General features: G+C 38.0%; 1 long non-coding RNA gene across 2 annotated transcripts in view; it reads left to right on the forward strand.

The window, feature by feature from the left end:
- LOC148110275 (uncharacterized) overlaps nt 1–19,476 on the forward strand; it is a 48,661-nt gene that overhangs the window by 1,381 nt on the left and 27,804 nt on the right. For both annotated transcript variants that reach the window (XR_015724246.1, XR_015724247.1), the window contains exons 2-3: nt 4,005–4,085; nt 4,465–4,578. This is a non-coding gene — a long non-coding RNA (uncharacterized LOC148110275). The remainder of the gene's footprint in view (nt 1–4,004; nt 4,086–4,464; nt 4,579–19,476) is intronic.

The following is a 19,476-nucleotide window of genomic DNA, read 5'->3' on the forward strand; positions in this document are numbered from 1 at the left end:
AGGAGCCGGAGGGGCGGGGCTTCGCCGAGAGCCCGCCCCCGAGACCCAGGCCGCACGGCGCGTAGACCCTGCCAGTCCGACGGCTAGACCCGCAGTACCTCGGCCTACCCTCCTCCGTCGAGATCTACACGGAGGGCCGGGCTGATCCCCTCCAGCCTCCCGCCCTACCTGCTGCATCGCCATCGGGGGTCGCGCTTGGGCCTCCTCGCCACCCTGCCCCCTGACAACCCCGGCCACGAGTTCTAGACCCAGCTCTGCTCCAGCTCTTGAGAGGTGGCATGGCGACCCTATCAGCTGGAAGGGAGACTGCATTTATTTATGGACTGATCCTCGTTCTTGTGGTAATTTCAGGCACGTCCACTGTGCAGCTGCTTTGTGATATTCTAGGTGATTTGTTTAGAACTCCTAGTTGGGCTGTTCCCTGGCCAAGCCGGAGGCTCCCTCAGAGCAGGGGCTACCTCCTGTTGACGGGGGCTCCGGCCTGGCACTGAGTACAGTGTCTTGCACAAAGGGAAGGGCTCCAGGGATGTTGGCCGAATGAATGAAACCTTGAGAGTCCAAGCTTTCTATTACTGAGACGTTTCTACTCCAGGGCTTCCGCGATACAAAGCTTAATCTTTGAGCAAATACAGACGTGGGAAAGGTACATTTTAACATTCTGAAAAAAAGGAGCATCTCTCTAATCTTTTACATTGAATTGGCGCCATGCTATTAGTTCTGCGAAAGCACTTTAATACATCAGACCAGGAAAATACGAGATATTTCTTTTAAAAATTATTTGTGAAAGAGAGCCAGTTTTCACTGTTTCCAGCTAAAACATGTAAATTGCTCAAGCACTGATTGTTCAAGTTGTAGATTGACCAGATTCTTCACTGCCCTCTAGGCCTAGGAGCATATTTTCAACCTTGGTCTATGAGTATTACAATTTTTTAAAATTTCGGTATTATTTTTATTACTGATACTGGTGATTATAGCTTATTCACAATTCAAAACGATTTTTTAAAGCATTAATAAATAGGCAATTCCAAAACCAGTACAATAAATTTTATTTGTTAAAAAAATTATACTGTTCGACCTATGGCTACTTATTGGTTGATTTAAGGAGGATATTGATATTTACACCCTGGACTGTTCTAGGAGATATGAGGGTGTTTTCATCATTCTAAACTCCCAACAATCTGATTGAGGTTATTTTACTGATAAAGGCTTTTATCTCTGCAATTTCATAAAATAGCTCGGTAGCTACAAACATTACTAAGAATTTGTCCAGAAATTTCTATAGCTTGAGATTAGTATTTTGTGTGATGTTTATAAATCTGTGACCCACATGGTCCAGTCTTAGAGCAGGACCATATTCAAAATAGACAGGCAAATGCTTCATTTTGCATTTTGAAATAACTTAAAAAATTCTCATAACCCAAACACTGTGAAGCAGATAAATAACAACATATCTTAAACATCTCTCTTTTTTTCTCTCATCCACTGTTCTCACATACGATAGCTGCTTGTACGCATCTGTCTTTCAAAACATGCCCTACTCTTCTCCAGCCCTGGATCTGTGCTTCAGATCTTTTCCCCCAGTCTCTTTCTTCCTGATTCTGAATGACAGAAGTCCAAAAGAATTGGTCTACAAGGCAGGACCCTCTTTGGGAGGCTGGAAGAGAGAAGCAGAGCTGATACAATCACCCATTAACATGTATTTTTCCTTTCACAGTTGATTCCCTCCCACAGTTAACTCCAATGTTCAGTAATATTGTGTGCTAATGGATATGGTAGTTTTAGAACAAGTTTTAAGGCAAGTTTGTGGGTGTGTGTGTGTGTGTGTTTTGAAAATGGGCCGCCATAATAGGTTAGGGGTCCATAATCAACACATCTTGTGGTGTTATCCCAAAGTCATAGAGAATACGATTCACACTCAATCACCAGAATCTATGAACTGCTTTCATAATCAGGACTTATTTTCCACTAAATAACTATATAACAGTTATTGGCAGTTTCAAATACCATCTTCTCAATCCACATGTCAAGCTTAAATCAGAATACAAAACCATCACTTTTATAGTGGACAGAGAGAGTTCTGTTATGTAACATCAGGGGAAGTGTGTAGCCTCTGAGGGCCATTGGAGGTCTACCAAGTGGTATCTAAGACTTTTTAATTCTGAAAACACTTTAGTATATTTCTTTAGAAATTTCTATGACCTAACCATATGGCTAAACTAAAAGAAACTAAATCTACTTTTTTTGCTTCAACTTCTTAAATATCCATAAACTGGCAGTGGTTAAAAAAACATAAGCATAAAGAAAATTTGTAATCTTCATTATTTTCTCCATTACATCATGCAATAAAACTGACTTCCAAGAGTCACAACACAAACTCTCCTGATAAATGAGGCAATGGAAACTGGGCACACCAACCTCCTATTTTGAGTTGCATTAATTGTTGAAACCCTCCTCCCTGTCCCAACCATGCCCCAAACATGGCACATCTTTTTTAGAAGAAAATGTTTGGATCAAACTACTCAGACTCTTTATTGGTAATTGCTTAAGATTTGTTAATTTGTATAAACCAGCTTAGGAAAATGTTCCTAGCTTAGGGAGTAGGGTATAATATTTAGGCTGCCCACTCTAGGCTCAGATAGAGCTTCATATTGGAAACCTCTGGTGTAAAATTTCCCTGCTTGGCAGGATATGTGCCATTGTTGAGTTCCTTTGACAACTCTCTTGTTCTCTGTACCAACAGAGAAACTGACTTCTGTTAGTAAGTAGTATATAAACTCCTACTCTTACTCCAAGTAACAAAATTAAGAATATGGTATATTCAATTAGCAAAAGGTTCAGAAGTATTATAAAAGAAAGAACTACTTCGAAATGCAACATTAGTCAGGGTTCTCCAGAGAAACAGGACCAATAGGATGTGTATATGGAGAGAGAGATTTATTTTAAGGAATTGGTTCATGCTATGGTGGGTGCTGGTAAGTCTGAAATCTGTAGGGCAGCCAGTTGGCAGGCTGAAAATTCAGGCAAGAGTTGAAGTTGCAGTCTTGAGTCCAAAATCTATTGGTAGGATTTCTGTTATGATCTTGAGGAAGTAGTATTTATTCTACTCCCAGAAACCTCAGTTTTTGTTCATAAGCCTTTCAACTGATTGAGGCCCACCCACGTTATTGAGGGTAATCTCCTTCACTTAAAGTCCACTGATTGTAAATGCTAATCACATCTATAAAATACCCCTCACAGCAACATCTAGTCTAGTATTTGACCAAACACCTGGCACCATGGTCTAGCCAAGTTGACCCCTAAGATTAACCATCACAATGACCTCCATTCAATAGTATTTCTTGAAAGGCATAATGATAATTAAGTTTAAAAAATATAAAATCTCTTAGTGAACAATGTAAGGCATGTTTTCATTAAGAAAACAAATCCTCTTGTTTTCTTTTTCTTTGTTCTTTTCAGTAAGTTGTTTGGTGATGGGAATGGGGAAGAGTGGGGGAGGGTGGATTGGATGTGTTCACATGCCCTCTTCTGCGTAACCTCAAATATTTCTGCTAGAGCATTGAGAACACTGTGTCTGTCCATTAGAGAGGATCAAAATAGGACAAATAAGTTACTCACAATCTAGTGGAAGATAAAGAGATATGTAAACAACCTACCTTACATATTACATATTAGAAGTTTAATTATAAATTCAGTGTCACAAAAAGGTATAAAGGCAACAGCATTGAAGGCATATAAAAAGGTTTGGATGTGATTGGGCTCCCAGCTGAAAGGAAGTTTCACAGACTTGTAAGGGCAGCATTGCAAACCTTCCTTACCACTTTTCAGTACAGACAGGTAAAGGGGGAAAGGCCATAGCATAAGGAAATTGTTTCCAAGGTAGGGTCACTCCTCAGTTGCACCACAGAGATGGCTAAAGTTAATCAAATTCACACAGCAAGTCCTGACATTTGATGGCCTAATTAGAATGATTATGGGTACGCTTTAAAAATGTGCTTTGTTAGCAGATGATCCAATGAGATGTTTCCATAAAGAACATGTTCCCACTCCACACCTGGCCCAGGAGAAGCTCAAAACATGGAACTAAAGTTAGTACATTAATAATTGTTTGTGATGTGGTTGGCAAAAATACTTTGTAATTTTGCTCACAGGAGTGCTTTAGGGAGATAATTGCAGCAGGTCAGGTTTTTCTCTACCTTATAAGAATGTTTCAGTAACTTTTTTTGTGATTAAAAAAAAAACCTTTGTATGTATGAGATACATATATATAAATATTTATAATCTCATATATATAAATAAAAGCTTTATTTCTCTTTGAGAGAGAATGAGAAAGCTTCATGAAAGAAATTTGTGACATATATATAAAATATATAGAGATAACATGTAATACATATTTTATGTATATATAATATATATTAGTGTTTTTATACTAGTCTAAAGTACTCACAAATACTTTTTTTTTTCCAGAAGGAAAGTTGGTGAGAACAATAAACTGTGACCTGTATATATCATGAGCAACAACCGAAACACAATGGGGGCAATTGGTGTGTAAGGAAGCAAACGGTAGAACAGAATTGTTAGGTTGGTAATTTTGTTTTGTTTTGCTTTTGCTTTTAATTGCAGACATGTAAATACTAAATTCTCATAGTGTTGAAGAACTGAAATAAATTGAAAGAATAACACTCCTCACCAGATGTTCAGTGTAAATGTTATATAAAAATGTAAATAATTATAAGATGTGAGACTGTCTTAGAGCAACAGCTATTGAGGGAATACAATTCACTAGTCTTTTGATATGGGTGTGGAGTTTATGCTAATTTCACTAGGGTTTTTCAACTATATGATCTGTGTTTAATTTGGAAGACCTGAAATTAACTGATGGGTCTTTATTTTGAATTTTCTGCATTGGTACAGATATTATTTAATTTTATTATTTTAAAAGCAGTGTTGGAAAGTGAAAAATTAACTTTGCCCTTCAAAGTTTGTCTAGCTGGTCTAATAATTAAATTGACATGAGACAGATTAATAGGAGAGAAAAACAAAGTTTAATAATATGTACACAGAGGCCCAATAATAAAATTGAGACCTTAAGAAATGACCAAGGCATGTAGCTTCTATATTTTTTGGACAAAGAAATATAAATCTGTGAGGAGTTGACAGGACAAAGTAAATTTATGTTCAGAAGCTTCAATTAGTAAGGAATTCTAAACAGAATTTGGTCTGGGTAGTAAGTTAGTAAAAGTAACAAGATTTGTTTATATAGGCTTCTTCGCCCTGAATTCCCTATCTTTGGTGATAAGGATGTCTCTTTACCTCCTGGTACAGGGAGGATACCTTTCACTTGAGAGATTTATTTCCTGCTTTCAGGAGACAAAGGAGGGTCAGAGTGTTCTTGCACTGGTTATTTTGAAAGTAATTTTAATTCAAAATAATCGGTATGCCATTGTGGCACATTTGGGGGCAGCCTGGGGCCCTTCAGCAGGTAATTCATTAAATACACAACTAAATATTTAAAAAATATTTCGTATTGTGAGATTATTAGTATACTTGTATTTACCGGTCAGAAAAAAAATGATCTAGGAAAGACTTTCAAAAAGGAGTAAGCCAGGAAGAACACTCTTCTTTCTTTACACTCATTTCCTGCGTGTTTGAACTCTTGATCTCATGGCTTTGAACACCATTGTTGTGAGAGGACTCCCTAATTAATAGTTCCAGCTCAGACAGCAGACTTGTATAACTAACAGTTTAATGAACATCTCTACTTGGATGTCTGATAGGCGTTTCATACATAATATGTCCCAAGATGAATCCTTGCTTGCCCTTGCCCCTAAGCCCTCACCAAACTTGCCCCTCCTGCACTGTTTATCTCAGTACAACTCTTGTACCCTTGGCTCAGGCCAATGATTTTGGAGTCAACAATGACTCCTTTCTTTCCCCAACACCCTGAGGTCGTCCATGAGCAAATCCTCTTGACTCATCCTTTGATTTTTTTCACTGTTTTTGAGCCACTCAAATGGCAAGTTTATATGCTTCAACCTAACATATCCAGAATCTGACTATTCTTATCTCCCTTATGATTTCCCTAGTTTTTACTGTTGTGTGGATTATTGCAATATCCATTCAGCTGGGTTCTATGCAAGGTAGTTCAGAGTGATCCTTTTATAATGTAAGTTTGGTTATGTTATGCCTACCCCCAATGCCCACTGGCTCCCATTTCATCTGTGATTAAAGACAAAGGCCTTAAAGTGGTCTAGAAGGCCCCACAATAACTACCCTCTGTTTACCTTCTTACTGCAATCCATCCTTTCTACCTCTCTTGTTTCATCTCCTATCATACTCCCTACCTGTTTCTTTCTCTTTTTTTTTTCCTTTTAAGTAGGCTCCAGGCCCAGCATGGAGCCCAGTGCGGGGCCTAAACTCACAACCCCAGAGATTGTGACATGAGCTGGGATCAAAGTCGACACTCAACCAGCTGAGCCACCAGGCACCCCTCCCTACCTGTTTCAATTTAGCCTAGTCTATATTAGTTTTCTATTGTTGTCAAAGCAAATGACCACAAATTACCACAAATTTAGCACTTTAAAACAATACAAATTTATTATCTCACAGTTCTGTAGGTCAGAAGTGCGGTTGGTTTAACTGTTTTCTCTGGTTTTTGGCAGAATTTTATGCTATGTTTGTAGGACTGTCCCTTTTTCCTTGTGGGCTGTTATCTAGGGCTTGCCCTTAGCTTCCAGAGGCCTCTTTCTGGTCCTTGCTCAGGGGACCTTACATCTCAGAGGCAGCAACAATGTATAGTATTCTTTTCATACTTGGTATCTTTCTGGTTTACTCTTCTGCCAAACCTCTCTTTCTAAAGCCAGAAAGTTCTCTGCCTTTGAGGTTCATGAAATTATGTGAGACCCACCTTGATAATCCAAGATAATCTCTTTATAAGGTCTGGAACTTTAATTCCATCTGCAAAATTATTTTGCCTGAAATATAGGAGTGTCCTAAGTTCTGGGAATTGGGACCTGGACAGGTTTGGGGTACTATTATTCTGCCTACCATTGGGCCTCTTGACCAAGCATGCTTCCATCTTAAAACCTGTATGCTTGCTGTCGTGCTATGTGGAATATTCTTCCCCTGGATAATTACACAGCTCATTCCATCACTTCTTTCAGGTTTCTGCTTATCACCAGATTGTATCAGCCTCTTTGATCAGCCTTTAAAAGAAATACCCACTTGCCATTGCTCTTTTTTTCTCTTTAACCTTTTTTTTTTCTTTCTTTCTCTGACCATTGCCTGACATAGAATATATTTGTTTACTTGTTTATTATGTCTCCCTCTACTAAAATCCCTGGCGGTCAGGGATTTTGATTTATTCCCCATTGGATTCCCACTACCTACAGCAGTTCCTGGCATATGGTAAAATGTTCAATAAGTATTTGTTGAATGAATGCAAATCACCAAAAAAGCCCTAGAGCCCTCACTCCATTAATCATGTCTGAGAAAAATGAGTCGACTAAGTCTGAATTGACCTAATAGAACAACTTAAAAAAAAACCTGTTATTCATAAGAAAATTATTAGTTGGTCAAATACCTTGCTGAAATCATTAGTGGCAACTTCTATAGCATCGCCCAATCTATCATAAAAGAAAACAGTTTGGCATTTTTTTTTTTAAGACTTATTTATTTATTTTAGAGAGGGAGGGAGGGGCAGAGGGAGAGAGAATCTTGAATAGACTCCCTACTGAGCGAGGAGCCCAATGCAGGGCTCTATCTCACAACCCTGAGATCATGACCTGAGCCGAAATCAAGAGTCAGATGCTTAACTGAGCCACTCAGGTGCCCCCCAGAGTTTGGCATTTCTATCCTTGGCATGCATAAACTAGCTCAAAGTTTTCATCTCTTCCACCTCTAAGTGCTGATAAGCTTTTTGATAATCTGTTCTAAAACTTGAAAGAGTGCAAGTCTGTACTTTTCAGAATCCATTTTTTCCATTTTTCAGAATAAGGATATATCTCATTTGCAAATTCTTGGTATTTCTCTTATTTAAAATATTTCCTCAAAGATTATTGACAGTGAGCCCTAAATCTATAAATGACTCTGGAATTAGAGATATTAATCCCCTCAAAGTTACCATTCCTTCTTTTTCTTTAACTCCCCTCCCTATGATGTTTGTTTTGTTCTTTCCTGTTTAAAATTGCTTTGCTTGGAGCAAAGAATGAGCACAAAATGAGATTTTTGAAGATTTTGCTTTCTATCTCCATCTGCAATGAGAAGAGATGTGAATACTTTTCTCTGAATTTAGCTAAACAGCCCCTTGTGGGAGTATCAGCTCATCCTGACATTTAGCCCCCCCTTCACCATTGTTAAGGGTTTCATCCCGAGTCTTTGTTCTGTGGCTGATCCATCCAGCAGCACCTTATGCAGTCTCTTTCGTTCCCTATGCATGTTTCTCTTTACTTTCCTCCTGGGTAAATATCTTTGATAATGTGGGCAGAATATTTTAGAGTTATCTATCCCTACTGAGCCATTTTCTATTTACGAATTTTCTCAATTCAGGGCACCTGGGTGGCTCAGTTGGTTGGGGCCATGATCTCAGGGTCCTGCGTTGGACTCCAAGTTCGGAGGGGAGTCTGCTCAAGGTTTCCCCCCTTGCTTTGTCCAAACTCCCCCTGCTAGCACATGCATGCGCTCCCTCCCCCCCAAATAAATAAATAAGTCTTTAAAAAAAAAGAATTTTCTCAGTGCAAGCATACCTATCCTTCTGAATTAAAACAGATATTTTTAAAAATAAAGTTTTGGAACGCATGCTAAGTGCGGGCAAGAAAATGTATTATATACAGCAGAACAGTTTTTTCTCAAAGTGTGGTCACTGGGCCACCTGAATCAGAATCATGGGACAGGGAGGAGTACTTATTACAATGTAGATTACCAATTACCGAATCAGAAATGGAAGGAGATAGATGAGAGGCTTGGGAATCACCATTGTTAATAAGTTCCTCAAGTATACTTTTTAAAATTTGAGAACTTTATCTGTCAAGGATATATGCAGAAGCATAAGCCACTGCTCCTAAGGAGACAATGCTATATTTAAGATGATAAGGCCTAAAAATAATACGTGGGAAATTAATGGCATAGAAAATAAGTGCAGTTGAGTCAGCAAGTCCAGTTGTTAGGGGAGGGGGAGGGCTATTCAGGTTTCATAGAGCAGGTGTGCATTGGTCATAAGAGATACTCAAGAACTATTGAATTAATGACAGAGCTGTGCTGGTAGATGAAGAAAACATAACTTTTTTTTTTAATTGAAAAAGAACTTAGAATCCTCATCTTTCCTCTTATCATACAGCTAGGGAAATTGAGTTCCAGAGAAGTGATTTGACTCAGTTGCCTCCTGTCACACAACATGGTGCTATTGGAAAAGACTAGACCCAAGGTTTCCTAAATCCAGACTTGGTGATTTCTCCACTTCTTGAGAGATTAGGACTTGCTAAGAGTAAGGGGGAAGGCATTTTAAGAACTGGACTAAATTTAGTTGAATATATATAAAAGAGGTGTGTATTCACCAACATAGCACGAAGGGGGGAAGATTTGCTTGAGAGTCTGATGAAAGGTAAATTGTGATCAGATTGTGAGCAATTTTGAATACTAGGGTGAAGGATGTAGATAGTGGAGAGCTGCTGAAAATTTTGGGATAAGATAAAAGCAATGTATTGGTAAAATTAACCTATAGTTGCCACTGGGAAAGATAAGAGGGATGAAATGCCAGAACCAGGGAGAAATGGGAGGAGTTAGCTTCAGGTCCATAAGGAGAAAATTCAGACCCAGACTGATAAAAGAATGGATGTGTGACCAAATTTAAAGAAGGGATCAATAAAACATGGAAAGTAGTTTCATTCTAGTCTAGTTTAGGACTTTCCTTTTTCTTTTATTTTTTAAATTATTTTTTTAAAGATTTATTTATTTGAGAGAGAGAGCAGGGAGGGGGAGGGGTGTGGGGAGAGGGAGAGAGAAACTTAAGCTGACTCCACCCTGAGCGTGGAGCTCAACCTGGGCCTCACGAACCTAAGATCACCACCTGAGCTGAAACCAAGAGTTGGACACTCAACTGCCTGCGCTACCCAGGTGCCCCAGTTTCCTTCTTTTTTTAGTTGACTAACATTTTAGCTGTAGTTTTTAAAAAGCAAGGAATTCACTCTTTCTCATACCATTGTAGGGCCCAATTTCCTATTTTCAAAACTAACTAACTAACCAAATATAAGTCTTACATTTAGGAGACCATTAAAGCACTATATTAAAATACTAGATAATTCAACAAATCACTTAAAGAAACATCTATGTGTTGTTAGGCACTGTGCCAAGTTTTGGGCCATTAAAAATGCATAAGATAAGGTTTCTATATTAGGGTTCTCCAAAGTAACAGAACCAATAGGATGTGTACATATTAATAAGGTTATTATATATCCTTATCCTTGGCTCATGTTAGGGAAGCTAAGAAGTCTCAAGATCTGTGGGATGAATTGGTAAGCTGGAGACCCAGGAGAGTCAGTTTTTAATCCAGTGGTCAGCAGGCTCAAAACTCAGGGGGACTGATGTTAGTTACAGTTCGAGTCTGATGGCAGGAGAAAGACAGTGTCCCAGTTTGAAGGCAGTCAGGCAGGAAGAATTCTCTCATACTTGGGGAAGGGTTAGATTTTTTTGTTCTGTTCAGGCTTTCAACTAATTAGGTGAAGCCCACCCACATGATAGAAGGCAATCTGCTTTACTCTGTCTACTGATTTAAATATTAATCTCATACAGAACCCCAGAATAATGTTTGACCAAATATTTGCTCAGCACGTGGCCCAGCCAAGTTGGCACAAAATTAGCCATCTCAGTTGCTGTTCTCAAGGAGCTGACAGTTTACTGGGAAAGACAGACAAGTAAAATAATCATAGCTTTAATGTTTCAGTATAGATATTTTTTAAGTGCTATGCAAACGTAAAGGGGAGAATGATAAATTCTGCCTGTGGAGAGAGGGGAAGTCAATGTAGTTACAGGAAAAATAGCTTTTGTTTAGAAAAACACCTCAGTGGGTTGTTTTGTTTGTATGTATCAGGCTCTCTGAGCAGTGCAAGAATAACCCAGGACATCTCCACATCACTCTGGTTGGGAAATAAATGTGCATTTGATGGTTGGATATAGCCAGGAGATTAAGAGCTAGAATCTAAGACGAAATCAAAGCAACCCAAAAATATATTGCTTTCCAAGAGGGTGGTAGATTGTGGAAAAGAGAATGCAAGTGCAGAAGTTGAAATGGATGGCGTAGATCAAAAGACAAAGGAAGCAGAAATGCCTAGAGAGAAAGCTGATGTAGAGAAGCCGACCTCTCCTAAGCTCCCTCATACCTGCCAAAGGAAGTGAACCAAACTTGAGAAAATGAAGACATCAAGTGTAGACTTTAATATAATTGTAGAAAGACCAGTATTATATTAAGAGGATGGAAATCTGAATAGAGAAATGTATTAAATCCTCAGAATAGATTTTTGTTACATTGGCATTGTAGGTTCTTTAGCTTAAATATAGAACTGGAAATTTTTTCTTGAGGAAAGGATAGATTATGACACTTACTGTAGAATTATGTAGAATTCGGTGGTAAATGGTTTAGTAAAGTTTTATAGTTTGTTTCTTTTATAGTCTGAGACTATAAAATAAAACATTTGAACTGAAAATGTCTTGCTCTTACCCAATTTCATCTTCCCAATGCTTGTCATGCTCTCTTGCTTTTTCTTGGCCAGCATACTGCTTTGTTTTAAGCCAAGCATTTGAAAGTGTCAAATAAAAGTACTGTTGCAGTTAGGCAACAGCTGACTTTGTTTTTACTCAAGTGTGAGATAGCACCTACAGATGTCAACTGGGATTCTTTTTTAATGAAATAATTTCTATGAACTCCAAATACACTAAAACATTGCCAGAATTACCTTTGAAAATGTAGTGTACAGTAGTCGGTTTAGATTCCAGCAACAACTCAAATATATCAAATACTCATTCTCCTAGAAACCTGGTGAGATCGATACAATAGTATTGACAATTTTACCTTTTTAAAAAAATTCACTCTTGATATCCTTTTCATTTTATACATTTTTCTACAAATTGTCATCTTATATGTTTCTCCATGTTACTGCCATCTAAGACAGACTAGAAGCCAAAGGCACGTTTGTGTTGCCTAACCACCCCCATGTACAGTAGACTAGACACCACTTGATTATGGGGACAACGAAAGGAAGGTGGGAGTTATTTCTCACTATTTAAAAAATGTCTGAATTTGGGAAATTTCAATAGGAAGCAGACATGATTGAGAATTTGGATATAAATAACTTATTTCCGTTTTCAGTACCACATAGTAAAAGATTCAGAGTGAACCATTTGAAGTCAACAAAATTAACACATTTTTTTCAAGAGTGAAGGGTTTTATAGTCTGTAGGCTAAAATTGGGGTCTGAGTTTAAAAAGTCTGTGAGGTACAAAGTTTAAGCATTCAAAAAAAAGTTTAAGGGTTCAGAGAGAAACTTAAGAGAATACAATGTGAGTTAACAGCCTTAGGAAAGATCAAGGATGAGAAGAGCTATAAAAAGAACAGATAAAGCATGCAGAGTAACAGAATTGCATATTGTTATGGAGGCTCGTTAAAAGAAAATTAGGACAAACTGGTAAAGGTTTCCAAAGGGCAACATTTAGGACACACAAGGTTGGCAACTCAGGTAGTCATTAGTGGTATAACTTATAATTAAAACTAAAGGGAATAGACTTGAGTTAAAGCCTGTGTCGATAGGTATGAAAGGTTTAAAGGAGCAAACTTAGATTCTGGCTATAGCTATGGTCAAGATGTTCCCAAAGTTTAAGTCTAATTCTTTAAACCTATGCTAAGGTAATTGTATAACATGAGACCACATTTGGAATGTTCTTTAACTATATCAGAATGGCATCACATACACTAGTAAAGATTAGCAGGTCTGTCGGACCAAGTTCTAGAATAAAGTTGAACAGAAGAAGAAAGAAAATCTCAAAAGATCATGAACCCAGGAGTAAGATCTTTAGAAAAGAGATTTTCATCTGGAACTCTACATAATAATTGTGCCTTATATGGGAGGATCTGCCAACTGGGACCTGCCTGAGGCAGAATAAGGTAGCAGTATTCTAGGTATTCTGGCCACAGCTAAAAGACAAAATGCTTTTTAAGACTGCAAAATTTCATTCATGTTCCTTAACTTCTTGAATTCTGTCTTTATGCACTAAAAAGAGATAGCTTAAACAGGGCTCTTTTTGGACTACAATCTTTCTAGCACAATAGCTCTTCTAGTAAGTCAGGAATCAGACTTACAAAAATATTTAAGGAAACTTCAGATGTAGCTAGAGAAAGATCAGTTGGTGCGCTTGAACTATTTATTTCCATTTAGAACATTGAACCTCTTAGTTTACTTATCTATCCTCCAATACTCTAACTTGCTCTGGAAATCAATACAAAAAATAATGGTCGTACTTCATGCCTGTGATGTGTCAAAAACTACATTTTGGAGGACTGCAGAAAGAATTAAAAATAGAAATATCCATAATCATTGGCTCAGACATGCTAAATGCCTTCTTTACCCGTCCTGGATGAAAGAGAAAACCATTTTATAGCCCCTGATTTCTTCAAAACAACCACAATCCCATAATAATGTTCTCTAATAAGGATACATATACGTAAATTACAAGAAGTTGGATTCTATAGAGAAGAAATGAATAGAAGTCATCTCAAGGTGTAGTAATGCTGAAACACACACACACACACACACACACACAAACACACGCAGGTCTAAATAAAATTTTTAGTACAGATCTGGGAGGAGCCCTTAGAAATTATGTCCCTCAATAACCTCCTTTTGAAAATGTCAAGACTAAGACCTAGAGGCGTAAACTTACATGCCCAAAGGCTCGGTAGTGATAGAACCATTACTACAGTTTTAGGTTCTTAGTTTAGTACACATTCTCGAGTTTCTAAAAATTGATGTTACTATTCTTTGTTCTATTAAGGCATCATTATAATCATCACGTATTTGTAGAATATCTTTTGTATAATAGAATATCTTTCTTTTTATTTATTAGTAATTCTATAACTATTTTAATTTATTTAGCACTTAGATTTTTTTCTTCCAGTGCATCATGTATTTCACTAGCAGGTAATCCCATGTCACACCCTCATCCTATCCCATTTCACTCTCACCTGGTGTCTGAAGGATAGAGTTATTCAGGCATTTCTTAAGCTCATGACAACTACTAATATGCTTTTAAAATATTTCAAACTTAAAAGGGTTTTGAGCTGCAAAAGATCAGATTTTCTTACAGATATTTCCAGCCTTTTATCCAGAACTATACTCCTAGAAACAACTCCCTAAGAAAAACTCAAAATGTTCTCTCTGTTCTTTTCCCCAAAGTTGTTTAGCTATTCTGGATCTTTGGCATTTTCATACAAGTTTTAAAATCAGCTTGCCACTTCTACAAAGTAGTCTGCTGGAATTTTGACTAGGATGTCTTAAGTCTATAGATCATTTTGGAGAGAAGTGATTTCTTAAAAATATTGAGTCTTCTAATCTATGAACATAGTATATCTCTCCATTTACTTAGGTCTTCTTTAATTTTTCTCAGAAGTGTTTATAGTTTTTAGTGACTAAGTCATAAACATTTTTATCAAATTTATTCTTAAGAATTTCATAATTTTGATGCTATCTCAAATGGTGAATTTTAAAATCAATTTCTGATTGCTCATACGAATTTATAGAAATATAATTGGTTTTTGTATATTGACTTTGCCATCTTACTAAACTCAGTTTTAGTTCTTATAGCTTATTTGCAGTTTCTTTAGGATTTTTACATAGATGATCACATCACTTGTGAATAAACAGAGGTTTGTATCTCCCTTTCCAAACTGTTTGCTTTTATTTCTTTCTTCACTTTATTATAGTGATGGGACCTCCAGTACAGTGTTGAATAGAAGCAGTGGGAGTGGACATCCTTACTTTATTTTCCATTTTATTAGTGATATGTTTAGTTTTTCACCATTAATATAATACTAGCTATAGGATTTTCAAATATGTCTCTTATTAAGTTGAGAAAGTTCCTTTTTATTTGTATTTTTGTGAGGTAATATCCAAACTGAAAAAGTAATTGTCGACTTGGCATAATTTTGAGTAATTAAAATATTGCATCTCAATTATGTTTCTTAGTCCTGACGTATATATCTTTTCAATAAAATTTTCATCCATAATAATAGTAGGTGAGTCAGAACTCTTCCTTTGCTTTGGACAAAAACCCCTACATTGGCTGAAGTAAAAGGGGGAGGGGTTATTTGTGTAACGGAAAGTCATGCACACTGACCTGTGGTTCTGTCAGGACCATTTCTCTCTCCTGGCATCTCTGCTCTTCTCCTTTCTTGCACTATTCTTAGCCTTTCTTACTGTGATGGCTAAAATGGCTATAGCAGTTCTACATCTTACATCTCCTCAGCCTTAAGGCCACTAGAAGAGTGTGTCTGCCTCTGTCTTGGAAATCTCAGCAAAAGTCTTGCTGTATTTTTGCCCTAGATTGGGTCACTTGTCTATCCTTAAATAAATTAGCCTGGCCTGGGCAGTGTGATGAGTTGAATAGGTCAAGCCTGTGTCCAGTGCACCACCTGGAGTTGGGGTGAGGCCTGAGCCAAAAAACCCACACAGCCTAAGAGTGGCAGAGGTCCTGCCCTGAAAGGAAATAAGGATATGCTTACCAACTTAGAAGGAATAGATTATTGACTAATCAGAGTCAATAACAGTTCACTGTGCTAATATTTCTTCAGCACACAGTATGTATAAAACCCCTTAAATCTCATTTATTTCTCCTCAAAACAACCCTATAATGCAGGGACTGTTATTATTCCAATTTTCCATGTGAGGAAGCTGAGGTTGAAATGTCACACAGACTCAAACTCAGGTGGTCTGAATTCAGTGGGCAAGTGATTAAATCAGTATGGCTCTAGATATTATATTTAAATTCTGGGCAATAAGATGGGAAAGGTGGAGGCATAAGATACCTACTAACAGAATTGGTCCCTTTTTGTTAGGAATACAGTAGCTTTCCTGGAAGCCTTAAATAGTAAATGTCCATTTACATTGCATTAGCCAGAGACAAATCATACGTCAACCACTAGCTGAAAGACATCTAGGGAAATGGGTTTTTATAACTGGTTATTTTTCTGCTCCAAAAAAATTTTGAGGTTCTGCTTTTAAGAAGTAAGGAGTGGCTATTGGATAGGCAATTAGCAGAGATAATATTAACACCCACTCTTCGTATATCCAGTGCTATGCAACCAACCACCCCAAAATCTAGTTACTAACAATGACGACATTTAATTTGCTCACAAATCTGCATTTTCGCAGGGCTCAGCAGGGTAGGTCCTCTCTGCTCTACTCTGCATCAGTTGGAGTGGCTCAAGGCTGAAGGCTAGAATCATATGAAGGCTCACTCATTCAGTCACACATCTGGAGGATTATGGCTGTTACCTGGTACCTCCACTGGGCTGTGACTGGAATACCTGTGTGTGGCTCTTCTATGTATGTAGCTGCTTGGCTTCCTCACAGCATGGTGGCTGGGTTCTAATGATAAAGGCAAAGTTCTGTTGCCTTTTATGACATAGCCTGGAAGTCATATGGTTTCACTACTGCTGTGGTCATAGGTCTACCTCAATTCAAAGGAAGGGGACCTAGCATCTTCATATTGTGAGAAGAACATGTGGGATGAGATATTATTGGTGCTACCTTTAGAAGGTATAATCTGCCAGTAAGTGCTTATGTATCATTATTCTAATGTCTGAACATGAATATTTCTTTTTTTTAGTTTGAATCATTAATTAAATGTTTAATGCAAACATTTTAAAAAGGAAATTGCAAACTAGAAAAAAATTCCCCTGAAAACACTTAATGTAAATAACTCCTTGAGATGGTGCTTTTTACAAAAGGTTTGTCAGAATATTTCGTTTCTGCAAACATCAATGAAAGCATTCTTTTTCCTTCCTTCCCTTCTTTCTTTTCTAGAGTATTCTTTTTAAAAACAAAAGCTGGGGGCGCCTGGGTGGCGCAGTCGTTAAAGCGTCTGCCTTTGGCTCAGGGCGTGATCCTGGCGTACCGGGATCGAGTCCCACATCGGGCTCCTCTGCTGTGAGCCTGCTTCTTCCTCTCCCACTCCCCCTGCTGTGTTCCCTCTCTCTCTGGCTGTCTCTCTGTCACATAAATAAATAAAATCTTAAAAAAAAAAAAAAAAAAAAAAGCTGGACCATGTTGTTTGTCCTCTTAAAATGTTTCAGTTCTTCTCATTATAACCTAAATACAATAAAATCTTTTTACCAGGGTTTATGAGCCTGGTTTCTTTCTTCAATTTTCTTCTCTCCTTCCTTGGCTGTGCTTCTGTTATAGGACATGTCAGTTGTGCAAATATTTCAGCTTCTTTTATTCTTCTAGTCCTTTGTACATGCTGTTTGCTTCACCAGGGGCTCTCTTCCTCCAGTGCATTGAATGGACCCCTGATCATTCTTCACCTTCTTAGAAGGCCTTTAAATAGGTGATCAGCTAAGACATTATATATCAACATTTATTTTTACTCATTTTTTATTTATTTCCCACTCTGAAATGAAGCTTCATAGCTGTAGAAACCTCATCAGTTTGGTCATTGCTATGTATCTGTGTATACTACTGTGCGTGACATTTCATCGTAATCCAATGAGCTAGGTACTATTGTCATTGCCAATTTACTGATAGTAACTGAAGCCCAAAGCCCTGTTGGGGAACAATAATGTCCTGTCCCCTTCAAGGTCCTTCTAGCTGGCCTAAGAATCAAATTGACATGAGACAGATTAGCAGGAGAAAATCAAATTTAATAGTGTATGTACAGGGAATCCACACAGACATGGAATTTGCAAAGACAGGCAGCAAGGCATCGTGAATTAAGGAGAAGGGGTTAAGGGTCTGGGACTTCAAAGGGAATGAATGCAGTCCTCAAGAAGAATGAAAAAGATGGTAAAAAATGTTTTCTGGGTCACTCAGAAGCAATGGGATGAAGAAAACACTTTGATCAAACAGACCTTGCAAGGTTCCTCCCTGTCTATCATACCTAGTTCATATCATAATGTAGTTATCTATGGTGATAGCTCTTTCTGGAGCAGGTCCTCCACCTAAATTCTTTTTAATCAGTTATAGGGGAGGTAAAGAGCTTTTCCTGAACCTGCTGTGTCTTGATTACTTTTGACTCCAAGTAATCTTTATGCCAAGATGGCATACATATTTTGGGGGACCTGTCGCAAACTTCAGTCTGTAGGTAGTAAGTAGATGACAAAACCAGACCTGGAACCCAAGCACTTGGACTGCAGAAGCAATGCTCTGATTCACATGCTCTAAATGATTTGGTAAAAATGAGAAAGCATGCATTAATTTGGCCTGTCGTAGCTGATCAAGAGAGGAGTTGAGCCCATTTGAGCAGGGCCTTAAGTGATGGATACAGCTTCGTTGGATGGTGATGGGAAGATAATAGATAGATAGATAGATAGATAGATAGATAGATAGATAGATCACTACTATGAGTTATGAGCCAGGTGTTCTTCTAAGAGCTTTACAATATAAAACTCATTTAAACTTGCCTTGCTGGATAATAGTATCTTATTAAGAAAGAAAGAGGGATGGTTGTTAGTTACTTAATAGTAACTTAATAAAAGAAGATTGCCTTTAGGATGGGAAAAACTCCTAAATTTGTCTAAGCTGAGAGAGAAGAAGTAGTAGAGAAGAGATGACTGACTGAGAAAGAAGAGTTGGGGGAAAGATGGGACATGTACTAGAGAAAAACAAGAGGGGTTAAATCTAATTACAGACAAAAGTTAGACTTGGTAAGAGGATAGGTTAAATACAGAGATGATTTCAGGCAGAGGAGATGCTAGGGAAATAGATGGCGTTAATGTCAGATCGATTAGTTTGCTGAGGGTGTACATAGCTAAGGTAGATGACTGAAGGGACATAGAAAAGATTTGGAGTAGCCTCTCTGGGCAACATGACAAGGAAAAAAGAAAGGTGAAATAAAGATGGCCGGGTAGAGTGAGGATTCACTGAGGTTAGAGAGCATGAATATATGGTGATACCAAGTGGTACCATTGAGTGACTTTCAAGCAATGCACAGCAGTCTGCAATGGAACAGAAATCCATGTTTGGGTTTACACTTCTCAACATCGCTTCTCAGGCAGTTGTTGATAGCTGGACATATGGATTCATGTGAATGTCATGCTTGTCATATTTTTTTTAAAGATTTTATTTATTTATTAGAGAGAGAGAGCACAAGCAGGGAGAAGGGGCAGAGGGAGAGAGAGAAGCAGACTCCCAGTGAGCAGGGAGACTGTCTCGGGGCTCGATCCCAGGACCCTGAGATCATGACCTGAGCCAAAGACAGGTGCCCACGTTTTGGTATTTTT

This window comes from Ursus americanus, chromosome 4, assembly GCF_024610735.1.
Source record: "Ursus americanus isolate L20-20 chromosome 4, mUrsAme1.1.p, whole genome shotgun sequence".
Taxonomy (NCBI): Eukaryota; Metazoa; Chordata; class Mammalia; order Carnivora; family Ursidae; genus Ursus; species Ursus americanus.